Here is a 15,080-nt window from a genome sequence, read left to right on the forward strand (position 1 = left end):
TCCACTTCTCTTTTCTTGAGCCGCTGCCTTCTATGCCCTTGTGCACTCTCCAGACTTCTCCTGTCTGCTTACTTTGTGCCTTCCAACGCACAATGCAAACTACAGGTAGTGCTGCAGGGCCCACACCCTTTTACTTGCCTTACAGAGCAGCTCTGGAGCTGTTACAGTGCCCAGCTGCAGCAAGAAATCAGCTTGAATGCTTCAGGGGCTGGGGCATAGCCAACATGAGCCCCACACCGACGGAGGGTGGAGGTGTTTAATGCAAACTAGGGGTCAGCCAAGCGCCGCAAAAGGCCACCATGCCCTGCATGCCCCTTTTCTCTTTTCATATGCAGACGAGGGTTGAAGCCAACTTTGACCCACTGCTTGGATGACATCACCATATGCAAATCCATCTGCGGCAGGCCTTCCCCCAGGAATGCTTGCACTAGTTGTTGCATTTGGTTTGTTGTTTGGGGGTGCTTCAGTATTAGGCAGCCTTCTGCCCTCCCATGTTCATCTGAAAATATGTGTTCTCCCTGCAGTTGTTGTCCCCAGATGAGAGTTCCCTTGTGCTGCCTCAGTTGAATCTCCTTTACTTGACAGAGATGTGCCTGAGCAGCGGCCCTCCCCAGCCCTATCCCAAATCATACTTATTTTGCATAGGATATACCATGGTCATGAAGATTGTTCTCCCAGGGTTAGGTTCATTCATTGCGTTCTGGGTATGCTGACCTCTGTGATTTCCCCAAATGTGGGAAACTCAACTGCATTATTTGTGGTAGTGGGGGACTGTGTTTGTGCTTTCCTCTGGTCAGCTCTGGTAAAAGTCAGATTTCTTTGTCTCAGATCTTCCTCTAGCCTTGTTCTTCTTTCAAGAGTTCCCTTGTGCTGCCTCAGTTGGATCTCCTTCACTTGACAGGGGGGTGCCCGAGCAGCGACCCTCCCCAGCTCTAGCCCAACTCCTACTTACCTGCCAGGTGAGATACTATGATCATGAAGTTGCTTCTCCCAGGGCAAGGCTCACCCATTGCACTCTGGGTGTGCTGCCCCTGCGATTTCCCCAAATATGGGAAACTTGATTGCATAATTTGTGTTTCCCCTAGTCGGCTCTCATATAATTCAGATCTCTTTGTCTCAGGTCTCTCTCCAGCCTAGTTTGCTGTCTGTTTCCACTTCTTTTTTCTTGAGCCCCTCCCTTCTACACCCTTGTGCACTATCCTGACTTCTCCTCCTGTCTGCTTACTTTGTGCCTTCCGATGCACAATGCAAACTACAGGTAGTGCTGCAGGGCCCACACCCTTTTACTTGCCTTACAGAGCAGCTCTGGAGCTGTTACAGTGCCAAGCTGCTGCAAGAAATCAGCTTGAATGCTTCAGGGGCTGGGGCATGGCCAACATGAGCCCCACACCGAAGTAGGGTGGGGGTGTTTAATGCGAACTAAGGGTCATCCAAGCGCCGCAAAAGGCCGCCATGCCCTGCATACCCCTTTTCTCTTTTCATATGCAGATGAGGGTTCCAGCCAACTTTGGCCCACTGCTTGGATGACATCACTGTATGCAAATCCGTCTTCTGCAGACCTTCCCCCAGGAATGCTTGTACTAGTTGTTGCATTTGGTTTGTTGTTTGGGGGTGCTTCAGTATTAGGCAGCCTTCTGCCCTCCCATGTTCATCTGAAAATATGTGTTCTCCCGGCAGTTGTTGTCCCCAGATGAGAGTTCCCTTGTGCTGCCTCAGTTGAATCTCCTTTACTTGACAGAGATGTGCCTGAGCAGCGGCCCTCCCCAGCCCTATCCCAAATCATACTTATTTTGCATAGGAGATACCATGGTCATAAAGATTGTTCTCCCAGGGTGAGGTTCATTCATTGCATTCTGGGTATGCTGACCCCTGTGATTTCCCCAAATGTGGGAAACTCAACTGCATTATTTGTGGTAGTGGGGGACTGTGTTTGTGTTTTCCTCTGGTCAGCTCTGGTAAAAGTCAGATTTCTTTGTCTCAGATCTTCCTCTAGCCTTGTTCTTCTTTCGAGAGTTCCATTGTGCTGCCTCAGTTTGATCTCCTTCACTTGACAGGGGGGTACCCGAGCAGCGACCCTCCCCAGCTCTAGCCCAACTCCTACATAACTGCCAGGTGAGATACTATGATCATGAAGGTGCTTCTCCCAGGGCAAGGCTCACCCATTGCACTCTGGGTGTGCTGCTCCTGCGATTTCCCCAAATGTGGGAAACTTGACTGCATAATTTGTGTTTCCCCTGGTCGGCTCTCGTATAATTCAGATCTCTTTGTCTCAGGTCTCTCTCCAGCCTAGTTTGCTGTCTGTTTCCACTTCTCTTTTCTTGAGCCGCTGCCTTCTATGCCCTTGTGCACTCTCCTGACTTCTCCTGTCTGCTTACTTTGTGCCTTCCAACGCACAATGCAAACTACAGGTAGTGCTGCAGGGCCCACACCCTTTTACTTGCCTTTCAGAGCAGCTCTGGAGCTGTTACAGTGCCCAGCTGCTGCAAGAAATCAGCTTGAATGCTTCAGGGGCTGGGGCATAGCCAACATGAGCCCCACACCGACGGAGGGTGGAGGTGTTTAATGCGAACTAAGGGTCATCCAAGCGCCGCAAAAGGCCGCCATGCCCTGCATACCCCTTTTCTCTTTTCATATGCAGATGAGGGTTCCAGCCAACTTTGGCCCACTGCTTGGATGACATCACCGTATGCAAATACGTCTTCTGCAGACCTTCCCCCAGGAATGCTTGTACTAGTTGTTGCATTTGGTTTGTTGTTTGGGGTGCTTCAGTATTAGGCAGCCTTCTGCTCTCCCATGTTCATCTGAAAATATGTGTTCTCCCTGCAGTTGTTGTCCCCAGATGAGAGTTCTCTTGTGCTGCCTCAGTTGAATCTCCTTTACTTGACAGAGATGTGCCTGAGCAGCGGCCCTCCCCAGCCCTATCCCAAATCATACTTATTTTGCATAGGAGATACCATGGTCATGAAGATTGTTCTTCCAGGGTGAGGTTCATTCATTGCATTCTGGGTATGCTGACCCCTGTGATTTCCCCAAATGTGGGAAACTCGACTGCATTATTTGTGGTAGTGGGGGACTGTGTTTGTGCTTTCCTCTGGTCAGCTCTGGTAAAAGTCAGATTTCTTTGTCTCAGATCTTCCTCTAGCCTTGTTCTTTTTTTGAGAGTTTCCTTGTGCTGCCTCAGTTGGATTTCCTTCACTTGACAGGGGGGTGCCCGAGCAGCGACCCTCCCCAGCTCTAGCCCAACTCCTACTTACCTGCCAGGTGAGATACTATGATCAGGAAGGTGCTTCTCCCAGGGCAAGGCTCACCCATTGCACTCTGGGTGTGCTGCTCCTACGATTTCCCCAAATGTGGGACACTTGACTACATAATTTGTGTTTCCTCTGGTCGGCTACTCGTATAATTCAGATCTCTTTGTCTCAGGTCTCTCTCCAGCCTAGTTTGCTGTCTGTTTCCACTTCTCTTTTCTTGAGCCCCTGCCCTTGCCCTTGTGCACTCTCCTGACTTCTCCTGTCTGCTTACTTTGTGCCTTCCAACGCACAATGCAAACTACAGGTAGTGCTGCAGGGCCAACACCCTTTTACTTGCCTTACAGAGCAGCTCTGGAGCTGTTACAGTGCCCAGCTGCTGCAAGAAATCAGCTTGAATGCTTCAGGGGCTGGGGCATAGCCAACATGAGCCCCACACCGACGGAGGGTGGAGGTGTTTAATGCGAACTAAGGGTCATCCAAGCGCCGCAAAAGGCCGCCATGCCCTGCATACCCCTTTTCTCTTTTCATATGCAGATGAGGGTTCCAGCCAACTTTGGCCCACTGCTTGGATGACATCACCGTATGCAAATCCGTCTTCTGCAGACCTTTTCCCAGGAATGCTTGTACTAGTTGTTGCATTTGGTTTGTTGTTTGGGGGTGCTTCAGTATTAGGCAGCCTTCTGCTCTCCCATGTTCATCTGAAAATATGTGTTCTCCCTGCAGTTGTTGTCCCCAGATGAGAGTTCCCTTGTGCTGCCTCAGTTGAATCTCCTTTACTTGACAGAGATGTGCCTGAGCAGCGGCCCTCCCCAGCCCTATCCCAAATCATACTTATTTTGCATAGGAGATACCATTGTCATGAAGATTGTTCTCCCAGGGTGAGGTTCATTCATTGCATTCTGGGTATGCTGACCCCTGTCATTTCCCCAAATGTGGGAAACTCGACTGCATTATTTGTGGTAGTGGGGGACTGTGTTTGTGCTTTCCTCTGGTCAGCTCTGGTAAAAGTCAGATTTCTTTGTCTCAGATCTTCCTCTAGCCTTGTTCTTTTTTCGAGAGTTTCCTTGTGCTGCCTCAGTTGGATCTCCTTCACTTGACAGGGGGGTGCCCGAACAGCGACCCTCCCCAGCTCTAGCCCAACTCCTACTTACCTGCCAGGTGAGATACTATGATCAGGAAGGTGCTTCTCCCAGGGCAAGGCTCACCCAATGCACTCTGGGTGTGCTGCTCCTACGATTTCCCCAAATGTGGGACACTTGATTACATAATTTGTGTTTCCTCTGGTCGGCTCTCGTATAATTCAAATCTCTTTGTCTCAGGTCTCTCTCCAGCCTAGTTTGCTGTCTGTTTCCACTTCTCTTTTCTTGAGCCGCTCCCTTCTATGCCCTTGTGCACTATCCTGACTTCTCCCGTCTGCTTACTTTGTGCCTTCCAACGCACAATGCAAACTACAGGTAGTGCTGCAGGGCCCACACCCTTTTACTTGCTTTACAGAGCAGCTCTGGAGCTGTTACAGTGCCCAGCTGCTGCAAGAAATCAGCTTGAATGCTTCAGGGGCTGGGGCATAGCCAACATGAGCCCCACACCGAAGGAAGGTGGAGGTGTTTAATGCAAACTAGGGGTCATCCAAGCGCCGCAAAAGGCCGCCATGCCCTGCACACCCCTTTTTTATTTTCATATGCAGACGAGGGTTGAAGCCAACTTTGACCCACTGCTTGGATGACATCACCATATGCAAATCCATCTGCTGCAGGCCTTCCCCCAGGAATGCTTGCACTAGTAGTTGCATTTGGTTTGTTGTTTGGGGGTGCTTCAGTGTTAGGCAGCCTTCTGCCCTCCCATGTTCATCTGAAAATATGTGTTCTCCCTGCAGTTGTTGTCCCCAGATGAGAGTTCCCTTGTGTTGCCTCAGTTGAATCTCCTTTACTTGACAGAGATGTGCCTGAGCAGCGGCCCTCCCCAGCCCTATCCCAAATCATACTTATTTTGCATAGGAGATACCATGGTCATGAAGATTGTTCTCCCAGGGTGAGGTTCATTCATTGCACTCTGGGTATGCTGACCCCTGTGATTTCCCCAAATGTGGGAAACTCGACTGCATTATTTGTGGTAGTGGGGGACTGCGTTTGTGCTTTCCTCTGGTCAGCTCTGGTAAAAGTCAGATTTCTTTGTCTCAGATCTTCCTCTAGCCTTGTTCTTCTTTCGAGAGTTCCCTTGTGCTGCCTCAGTTGGATCTCCTTCACTTGACAGGGGGTGCCCGAGCAGCAATCCTCCACAGCTCTAGCCCAACTCCTACTTACCTGCCAGGTGAGATACTATGATGTTCACTGTTAGGGCAATCAGGATGTGGAATTCCCTGCCAGGGAAGGTGGTAATGGCGGACTCTGTAATTGGATTTAAAAAAGGAATGGATACATTTCTGAATGAAAAAGCTATCCAAGGTTATAATACTTAAAATATCAACATGGTTAATCCGGGGGTAACATGAGTTATAGTAGCTAACTAGTCATAAAACATTATTCAGCAAGTATGTAGAATCATCACAACTTAAAACAGGTTGAACACGATGGGCAATTTGCCTCTATTCAACCTCAAAAACTATGTTACTATATGTTACTATATTACTATGTTACTGTAGTATACAGAACACCACAATGTAATGAGCAGTGATAGTGAGCACTGATGAGGATACTAGAACTGACACTGAGCAGCAAGATGCAGCACTGGACTATTAGTAATGTACTGTAGTATGCTGAGCACCACAATGCAGCACAAGACAATGAGCAGTGATACTGAGCACTGATGAGGATACTACTGAGAACTGACACTGAGCAGGAGAGACACACTACTAGTATTACTGAGCAGCAATAAGTAACCACTGATACTGAGCACTGATATTGAGATTTCCACTGAGAGAACATAGCCACGTCCTCTCCGCTCTCTCTTCAATGCACGAGTAAAAATGGCGGCAACGCGCAGCTCTTTATATGGAATCCGAATCTCGAGAGAATCCGACAGCGGGATGATGACATTTTCCCTTGTTCAGGTTTTCCGAGTCAGGCGGGAACAACCGAGCCTGCTTCGGACCAGTGTAAACCACGTGGAGTTCGTCGGGAATTCGGTTCTCGGAGAACCGAACCCGCTCCTCTCTACCTTATACCCATCAATTTTTTTATTTTCAATCTAAGCCCCTGCAGTTTTCTGTAAGCATCTGCTTCGCTATGATGATCAACAAGTCACAAGGGCAAACACTCAGGGCTGAGGCGTAGATCTTAGGACCAGCTGCTACAAGCATGGCAGAGGTGTCACTATCACTGGTGACACCCAGAGAGGTGGCGAAGGAGATTGTAATGCAGTGCGCGCAGATAAGCAGCGCAATGGTAAAAAGGAGGCATGGTTTCATAGGTAGGGGCGTGGCCTGGTGGCCTGAATCTACATTTTGTTGCTCCGGGTGTCCCGGGGGTTGGGGGCTGCACCCGGGGACTAGTGTGTGTGCGGTGCTGGCTCCTGCACAGTGACAGGGCATGGCCACCCAGCATGACGCCTCCATTCTTGACCATGCTGTAATTGCAGTCGCACTGCAGTTCAGCGTGATCATAAAAAATGGTGTAGCCTCCTGCTGGTGCAGACTGTATGTGCGCGCAGGAAGCCGCCACCATTTTTGTGATCACAGCGGCTGAATGTGATGTCATACAGCCGCTGTGACCACGCCCCCTGTGTCTCCTCCGTTGCAGACCCCATTTTGAAGCCTTGCCCCCGCACCGCTCCATCCCTGACTTGGAAATGGAGTGTTGCTGACCCCCCTCTCCCCCCCCCCGCCCCGATTGACAGGCAGAGGCGATCGCATTCTCTGCGGGGTGCCGCAGAAAATGCAGGCACATGCGTATGCTGTTAGCAATTTTTGCAGTTGGATCGCTTATTGTGATTGCATTCCAACCTGAATCAGGCCCTATTACCTATCACAATGCGCTGCGGGCAGTACAAAATTGGGTTAATATAGGAGTAAAACTCCCAGACCTGTGCTCCTTAACTGTACCTGGTGGCTAGTGGAGCGGCTGCCCAGTAATCAGTGTCCACGCCAGTGCGCACACGGTCCACCCCCTACGGCCACGCTCCCCTTCATCAGCGGCCTCGTGATCCGGAAGGGCGGTGTGTGTGTGACTGACCTTAGGAAGAAACTGGAGCCTCCGCTGCAGTGACCCAGCAACCAGGGCACGGGAGTATACAGCGCCGCTGGGAGTGATGAAGCTGCAGTAAAGATGTCTATTAGACCTAGCCTGCTGCAGCCCTTGTAGATTCTCATAAAACAAGTTCTTCTTTTCTTGTCAAAATTAATAGCTAAGAATAGGCTGCCTGAGGCAGGCCCCTGTTAAGTGGCCTGCTACTGAAGGCACCAACTACAAACTGAGCTCCCTGTTCATGGAAGCGGGGTTATAGAGGAGGATGCGCTGAGCATCTTGGGAACAGTCAAAAGCTTTGAGCCGGTTGGTGCCTCAGATCAAGATCCTACTCTACACCCCAATGTGAATCCTTGTGGAGTCCAGTGTACCCCACAGAAGAAATTAATGTGTCACACCCATTGGCAGCAACCTTAGAATAGCTGCTGACGGGCACAATTGAGAAAGGAAGGGGGGGGGGGGACATTTGAATCCAGCACATAGATGCAATTCAAATATGTAATTTGTACCTTCCTATTTTAAAATATAATGGATGAACCTCACCTTGTGAGAACAATCTTCATGATCAAGAGATCTCATATGCAAAATAAGTATGAGTTGGGATAGGGCTGGGGAGGGTGGCTGCTCGGGCAGCCCCTCCCCCGTCAAGTTAAGGAGATTCAACTGAGGACGCACAAGGGAACTCTCGTCTGGGGACAACAACTGCAGGGAGACCACATCTGTTCAGATGAACATGGGAGGGTGGAAGGCTGCCTAATATTGAAGCACCATCAAATATCAAACCATATGCAACAACTAGTACAAGCATTCCTGGGGGAAGGTCTGCAGAAGACGGATTTGCATACGGTGATGTCATCCAAGATGTGGGCCAAAGTTGGCTGGAACCCTCATCTGCATATGAAAAGAGAAAAGGGGCATGCAGGGCATGGCGGCCTTTTGCGGTGCTTGGATGACCCCTAGTTCGCATTAAACACCCCCACCCTCCTTTGGTGTGGGGCTCATGTTGGCCATGCCCCATCCCCTGAAGCATTCAAGCTGATTTCTTGCAGCAGCTGGGCACTGTAACAGCTCCAGAGCTGTTCTGTAAGGCAAGTAAAAGGGTGTGGGCCCTGCAGCACCACCTGTAGTACGCATTGTGCGTTGGAAGGCACAAAGTAAGCAGACGGGAGGAGAAGTCAGGATAGTGCGCAAGGGCATCCTTTTCTCTTAGTCCGTAGAGGATGCTGGGGTCACATTAAGAACCATGGGGTATAGACGGGATCCGCAAGAGACATGGGCACTGTAAGACTTTCAAAGGGTGTGAACTGGCTCCTCCCTCTATGCCCCTCCTCCAGACTCCAGTTATAGGAACTGTGCCCAGGGAGACGGACATTTCGAGGAAAGGATTTATTGTTAAACTAAGGTGAGCATCTTACCAGCTCACACCTTAAGCATGCCGCAGAACGTGGCATTCAACAGAACACAAGCCAACGGCATGAACAATTGCAGCAAAAAGCTGACCAGAACCATAACATAACATGTGTATAACCACAAGTAATAACTGCAGACACAGTATGGACTGGGACGGGTGCCCAGCATCCTCTACGGACTAAGAGAAAAGGATTTACCGGTAGGTATTAAAATCCTATTTTCTCATACGACCTAGAGGATGCTGGGGTCACATTAAGAACCATGGGGTTATACCAAAGCTCTTGAACGGGTGGGAGAGTGCGTACGACTCTGCAGCACCGAATGACCCAACTTGAGGTTATCATCAGCCAAGGTATCAAACTTGTAAAACTTAGCAAAAGTGTTTACTAAATAGCTGCTCGGCAAAGTTGCAATGCCGAGACTCCCCGACCAGCTGCCCAGGATGAACCCACCTTTCTAGTAGAATGGGTCTTCACCTAATTCAGTAACGGCAATCCTGCCATGGAATGAGCATGCTGAATCTTACCACAGATCCAGCGCATAATGGTCTACATGGAAGCAGGACACCCAATCCTGTTGGGAGCATACAGGACAAACAGAGCCTCTGTTTTCCTAATCTGAACCGTTCTGGTGACATAAATTTTCAAAGTTCTGACCACAGCCAGAGACTTTGACTCAACGAAGGTGTCAGTGGCCAAAGGCACCATGTGGAAAGATGAACCACCTTCGGCAGAAATTGTTGACGTGTCCTCAATTCTGCTCTATCTTCATGAAAGATCAAATAAAGGCTCTTGTGATACTGCATGGTTTGTACTGTTTTCCATGTGCTCCCAGATCTTTCAAGCAAGTAGCATGGTCAAGAAAGTTCTGTTTGAAAAGAAACAACATTTACTGTCATTGTTATAGAATTTGGGAGAAAAAACAAGAAGAAATCTGCACTGTTGACGCACTGGACAGAATGAATGAATCATAAAATATAACCTTTATTAAGTATGTATTAAAATTGGATAAATATTAATATTATTATCCCAAACTGCAGTGAAACATAAAGGTTAAAATCACAGAACTAACATACATGTGCATAAGAAGAATAAAGAGATGTGAAAAAAAGGTTTAAAAAGCGTGTCCGTGTGTGATTATTTTTGAAGGCACAACCCTGGCGGGGTTGTTTATATAGATATATATGTTGCTAATAATCACTTTCTAGCGTAATGTTATTAAATAGCTGTTAGTATCTATGTCGTCAGGTACCACTGGGTCGTATCCTATATACTCCCTTCACTCAATAGGGGTTACCTCCCGGGAAGCCATCCCCATTGGCGAATTTGTGGGGGTGATTGAGTATAACCGGTAAGCTAACCTCCAATTTGTGGGGTGCTTAGGTAGATGGGGATCACTTATTTCTCTGTGTCCCCTAAGACTATATTCCTAAATTCAATACCACAGGGGGATAGCTTTCTATATCGGATAAGGAATCACTTGATAGGGAAATCTCTATGCATCATGGAAAGATCATATTTATTAATATCCAAACTAAAAAAAATGATGAATAGCTTTAATTTAGCTGTTTAGATATAGTTAATTGGCGAGATATACCAACAGGTGCGGTTGCCTTAAGGAATATGGCAATTCCAATATAAATAGCAGCCCTCCTTCATATAATCAGCCAGATCTTATTAAATCTGGTCCAGATATAGCCGTTCAGATATACTTAATTGACAACATATATCAATCGGTGGGGTTGCCTTAAGGAATATAGCAATTCCAATTCTCATATAAATAGCAACCTTCCTTCATATATTCAGCCAGATCTTATTTAATCTGATCTAGGCGTAGGCAATAATGCTTTCCTTAGAGGTATAGCCACCTCAATTCTTATTAGGAAGCAAAGTGTCTGTCATAATGGTTTATCCAATTCATCTAAGAAATAATATATTCCATGTGTCAGAGATTCATTACTCTCTATTTACACTGTTAAAGAGTTAATTCTTATTATGTTACAGTGTAATGAAATTATCATATAGGGAGATGTGGCAATTCCATGTGCTATATATATAATAACCCTTAGTGGTCCAGATTCCACAATGAGGAATTTTCTTATAAACCGCTGAAACACACAGCTGTTTGACTGACTTCCAAATATATCTATCTCACTTTGTAACAGTCTTATGATAGAGAAACTGTTACATATTCGGTCACTTAGTTATCTAAAGGTAAACAGACTCAGTGTGAGGGTAATATAATATATCAAATGCGCTGTCAATAATCGTGGTAACTGGTGTAATAATGTGGTATATTGAGTATGCTAGTAAGGCATATAACTGCTCTCCAGCCTTTAAGTGTTACCAATCAATTTGTTACACTGTAAAGGATTTATGGTGTCCTGTTAGGACATGCAGCTGCTAGGCTGACTCAAAGATTTATCCATTTGTAACAATTATGTAACAGTTATATACATGTTACTGGTATTACATAGAAATAGTATGACACAGGCCAGCAGTCCCATGTGTCTAGATTCCACAATAGGAGATTTTCTTTGTCTTATAAACTGCTGGAACACACAGCTGCTAGACTGACTTCAAATATATATATTACTTTGTAACAGTCTTATAGTAAAGAGACTGTTACACACTGTCATTTAGTTATCTCAAGGTTAGCAGATTCTGTGTGAGGATAGTGTTCTGTTAGAACATGCAGCTGCTAGGCTGACTCATAGAAAATGTATCAATTTGTAACAAATGACACATACAGCATTAAATTAATATCTATAGCAGCCCATGTGACATCTCTACTCTTATCATAATTGTCTGGTTATTGCCAATCTGGACAGCAGGAGTGATATATATTCACTAGTCCCAATATCCCATCATATAAATATACCCACACTGATATACTTTCTTATCAAGAGTTATTAGTAGCTATCTGTATGCACTTTAGACATTGTATCTGCTAAGTGACATCATATCTAGTGTATTCCTTTCTTATAGCTCAGCTTCTATTCCCTATTAGTGGAGACTAACAGCTAACATCATAATCATATATTTTTGTTTTATAACATTTCACATGAGTCAAATACACGCGGACACGCCGTGCCCTACACGTGTGTTTCACTGCATCTATGGCAACTTACATTAAAGCTAACAAGAAAGCACACTCGTTCTGTCTTTAAACTGATAAAAGAAACCCCAATAATATGGGGCATGCAAAAATTGAGATAAAACTCAGTTTTGCTCCTCTCCACGGAAATCTTTAATAAAAGGCGAAATATTTGTTAGTTCTGAAGAGAAACCAGAGCATGACCAAGATTCCACCTGTCGCCTGAGTGCCATGCCAGCAGTTCTCATTGAGCTCAAAGTGAGCACCCAATTTGAAAGAAAGATAGCAGATTTCTCACCAGGCTTCCCCTAGCTATAAACATGGTTTGTACTCTTTTCCATGTGTTCCCAGATCTTTCAAGCAATTAGTATAGTCAAGAAAGTTCTGTTTGAAAAGAAACAAACATTTACTGTCATTTCTATGCAAATGAGCTTACATTAAAGCACACTCGTTCTATCTTTAAACAGATAAAATAAAACCCCAATAAGATGGGGAATGCAAAATTTGAGATAAAACTCAGTTTTGCTCCTCTCCACGGAAATCTTTAGTAAAAGGCGAAAGATTTGTTCGTTCTGAAGAGAAACCAGAGCATGACCAAGATTCCACCTGTCGCCTGAGTGCCATGCCAGCAGTCCTCATTCAGCTCAAAGTGAGCACCCAATTTGAAAGAAAGAAAGCAGATTTCTCACCAGGCTTCCCCTTGCTATAAGCATGGTTTGTACTCTTTTCCATGTGCTCCCAGATCTTTCAAGCAAGTAGCATGGTCAAGAAAGTTCTGTTTGAAAAGAAACAGACATTTACTGTCATTGTTATACAAATAAACTTACATTAAAGCCAACAAGAAAGCACACTCAATCTGTCCTTAAACTGATAAAAGAAACCCCAATAATATGGGGCATGCAAAAATTGAGATAAAACTCAGTTTTGCTCCTCTCCACGGAAATCTTTAATAAATGGCGAAAGATTTGTTCATTCTGAAGAGAAACCAGAGCATGACCAAGATTCCACCTGTCGCCTGAGTGCCATGCCAGCAGTCCTCATTCAGATCAAAGTGAGCGCCCAATTTGAAAGAAAGCAGATTTCTCACCTGGCTTCTCCTTGCTATAAGCATGGTTTGTACTGTATTCCATGTGCTCCCAGATCTTTCAAGCAAGTAGCATGGTCAAGAAAGTTCTGTTTGAAAAGAAACAAACATTTACTGTAATTTCTATGCAAATGAGCTTTCATTAAAGCACACTCATTCTATCTTTAAACCGATAAAAGAAAATCCAAAAAGATGGGGCATGCAAAAATTGAGGTAAAACTCAGTTTTGCTCCTCTCCACGGAAATCTTTAGTAAAAGGCGAAAGATTTGTTCGTTCTGAAGAGAAGCCAGAGCATGACCAAGATTTTCATCTGAAAATATGTGTTCTCCCTGCAGTTGTTGTCCCCAGATGAGAGTTCCCTTGTGCTGCCTCAGTTGAATCTCCTTTACTTGACAGAGATGTGCCTGAGCAGCGGCCCTCCCCAGCCCTATCCCAAATCATACTTATTTTGCATAGGAGATACCATGGTCATGAAGATTGTTCTCCCAGGGTGAGGTTCATTCATTGCATTCTGGGTATGCTGACCCCTGTGATTTCCCCAATGTGGGAAACTCGACTGCATTATTTGTGGTAGTGGGGGACTGTGTTTGTGCTTTCCTCTGGTCAGCTCTGGTAAAAGTCAGATTTCTTTGTCTCAGATCTTCCTCTAGCCTTGTTCTTCTTTCGAGAGTTCCCTTGTGCTGCCTCAGTTGGATCTCCTTCACTTGACAGGGGGTGCCCGAGCAGCAATCCTCCACAGCTCTAGCCCAACTCCTACTTACCTGCCAGGTGAGATACTATGATCTTCACTGTTAGGGCAATCAGGATGTGGAATTCCCTGCCAGGGAAGGTGGTAATGGCGGACTCTGTAATTGGATTTAAAAAAGGAATGGATACATTTCTGAATGAAAAAGCTATCTAAGGTTATAATACTTAAAATATCAACATGGTTAATCCGGGGGTAACATGAGTTATAGTAGCTAACTAGTCATAAAACATTATTCAGCAAGTATGTAGAATCATCACAACTTAAAACAGGTTGAACACGATGGGCAATTTGCCTCTATTCAACCTCAAAAACTATGTTACTATATGTTACTATATTACTATGTTACTGTAGTATACAGAACACCACAATGTAATGAGCAGTGATAGTGAGCACTGATGAGGATACTAGAACTGACACTGAGCAGCAAGATGCAGCACTGGACTATTAGTAATGTACTGTAGTATGCTGAGCACCACAATGCAGCACAAGACAATGAGCAGTGATACTGAGCACTGATGAGGATACTACTGAGAACTGACACTGAGCAGGAGAGACACACTACTAGTATTACTGAGCAGCAATAAGTAACCACTGATACTGAGCACTGATATTGAGATTTCCACTGAGAGAACATAGCCACGTCCTCTCCGCTCTCTCTTCAATGCACGAGTAAAAATGGCGGCAACGCGCAGCTCTTTATATGGAATCCGAATCTCGAGAGAATCCGACAGCGGGATGATGACATTTTCCCTTGTTCAGGTTTTCCGAGTCAGGCGGGAACAACCGAGCCTGCCTCGGACCAGTGTAAACCACGTGGAGTTCATCGGGAATTCGGTTCTCGGAGAACCGAACCCGCTCCTCTCTACCTTATACCCATCAATTTTTTTATTTTCAATCTAAGCCCCTGCAGTTTTCTGTAAGCATCTGCTTCGCTATGATGATCAACAAGTCACAAGGGCAAACACTCAGGGCTTGAGGCGTAGATCTTAGGACCAGCTGCTACAAGCATGGCAGAGGTGTCACTATCACTGGTGACACCCAGAGAGGTGGCGAAGGAGATTGTAATGCAGTGCGCGCAGATAAGCAGCGCAATGGTAAAAAGGAGGCATGGTTTCATAGGTAGGGGCGTGGCCTGGTGGCCTGAATCTACATTTTGTTGCTCCGGGTGTCCCGGGGGTTGGGGGCTGCACCCGGGGACTAGTGTGTGTGCGGTGCTGGCTCCTGCACAGTGACAGGGCATGGCCACCCAGCATGACGCCTCCATTCTTGACCATGCTGTAATTGCAGTCGCACTGCAGTTCAGCGTGATCAT

General features: G+C 46.1%; 13 non-coding genes and 1 pseudogene across 13 annotated transcripts; 10 read left to right on the plus strand and 4 right to left on the minus strand.

Moving 5' to 3' along the window:
- The first annotated feature begins 628 nt into the window (after nucleotides 1–628).
- Nucleotides 629–792, plus strand: LOC134995448 (U1 spliceosomal RNA). The gene has a single exon (XR_010198231.1). It is a non-coding gene; the product is annotated as a U1 spliceosomal RNA (small nuclear RNA).
- A 152-nt stretch (nucleotides 793–944) lies between these two features.
- LOC134995391 (U1 spliceosomal RNA) lies at nucleotides 945–1,079 on the plus strand (annotated as a pseudogene).
- A 702-nt stretch (nucleotides 1,080–1,781) lies between these two features.
- LOC134995433 (U1 spliceosomal RNA) lies at nucleotides 1,782–1,945 on the plus strand. Its single transcript, XR_010198216.1, has one exon. It is a non-coding gene; the product is annotated as a U1 spliceosomal RNA (small nuclear RNA).
- A 152-nt stretch (nucleotides 1,946–2,097) lies between these two features.
- Nucleotides 2,098–2,260, plus strand: LOC134995473 (U1 spliceosomal RNA). The gene has a single exon (XR_010198252.1). It is a non-coding gene; the product is annotated as a U1 spliceosomal RNA (small nuclear RNA).
- Nucleotides 2,261–2,930: 670 nt separating this feature from the next.
- Nucleotides 2,931–3,094, plus strand: LOC134995435 (U1 spliceosomal RNA). Its single transcript, XR_010198218.1, has one exon. It is a non-coding gene; the product is annotated as a U1 spliceosomal RNA (small nuclear RNA).
- Nucleotides 3,095–3,246: 152 nt separating this feature from the next.
- On the plus strand, nucleotides 3,247–3,410 carry LOC134995469 (U1 spliceosomal RNA). Its single transcript, XR_010198249.1, has one exon. It is a non-coding gene; the product is annotated as a U1 spliceosomal RNA (small nuclear RNA).
- Nucleotides 3,411–4,078: 668 nt separating this feature from the next.
- On the plus strand, nucleotides 4,079–4,242 carry LOC134995446 (U1 spliceosomal RNA). The gene has a single exon (XR_010198229.1). It is a non-coding gene; the product is annotated as a U1 spliceosomal RNA (small nuclear RNA).
- A 152-nt stretch (nucleotides 4,243–4,394) lies between these two features.
- LOC134995397 (U1 spliceosomal RNA) lies at nucleotides 4,395–4,557 on the plus strand. The gene has a single exon (XR_010198182.1). It is a non-coding gene; the product is annotated as a U1 spliceosomal RNA (small nuclear RNA).
- Nucleotides 4,558–5,228: 671 nt separating this feature from the next.
- On the plus strand, nucleotides 5,229–5,392 carry LOC134995436 (U1 spliceosomal RNA). The gene has a single exon (XR_010198219.1). It is a non-coding gene; the product is annotated as a U1 spliceosomal RNA (small nuclear RNA).
- A 6,628-nt stretch (nucleotides 5,393–12,020) lies between these two features.
- Nucleotides 12,021–12,136, minus strand: LOC134995425 (U5 spliceosomal RNA). The gene has a single exon (XR_010198208.1). It is a non-coding gene; the product is annotated as a U5 spliceosomal RNA (small nuclear RNA).
- Nucleotides 12,137–12,411: 275 nt separating this feature from the next.
- On the minus strand, nucleotides 12,412–12,527 carry LOC134995404 (U5 spliceosomal RNA). The gene has a single exon (XR_010198187.1). It is a non-coding gene; the product is annotated as a U5 spliceosomal RNA (small nuclear RNA).
- A 286-nt stretch (nucleotides 12,528–12,813) lies between these two features.
- Nucleotides 12,814–12,929, minus strand: LOC134995421 (U5 spliceosomal RNA). Its single transcript, XR_010198204.1, has one exon. It is a non-coding gene; the product is annotated as a U5 spliceosomal RNA (small nuclear RNA).
- A 270-nt stretch (nucleotides 12,930–13,199) lies between these two features.
- On the minus strand, nucleotides 13,200–13,315 carry LOC134995411 (U5 spliceosomal RNA). Its single transcript, XR_010198194.1, has one exon. It is a non-coding gene; the product is annotated as a U5 spliceosomal RNA (small nuclear RNA).
- A 144-nt stretch (nucleotides 13,316–13,459) lies between these two features.
- Nucleotides 13,460–13,622, plus strand: LOC134995431 (U1 spliceosomal RNA). Its single transcript, XR_010198214.1, has one exon. It is a non-coding gene; the product is annotated as a U1 spliceosomal RNA (small nuclear RNA).
- The last annotated feature ends 1,458 nt before the right edge of the window (nucleotides 13,623–15,080 follow it).

Source organism: Pseudophryne corroboree, unplaced genomic scaffold, assembly GCF_028390025.1.
Source record: "Pseudophryne corroboree isolate aPseCor3 unplaced genomic scaffold, aPseCor3.hap2 scaffold_1389, whole genome shotgun sequence".
NCBI lineage: Eukaryota > Metazoa > Chordata > Amphibia > Anura > Myobatrachidae > Pseudophryne > Pseudophryne corroboree.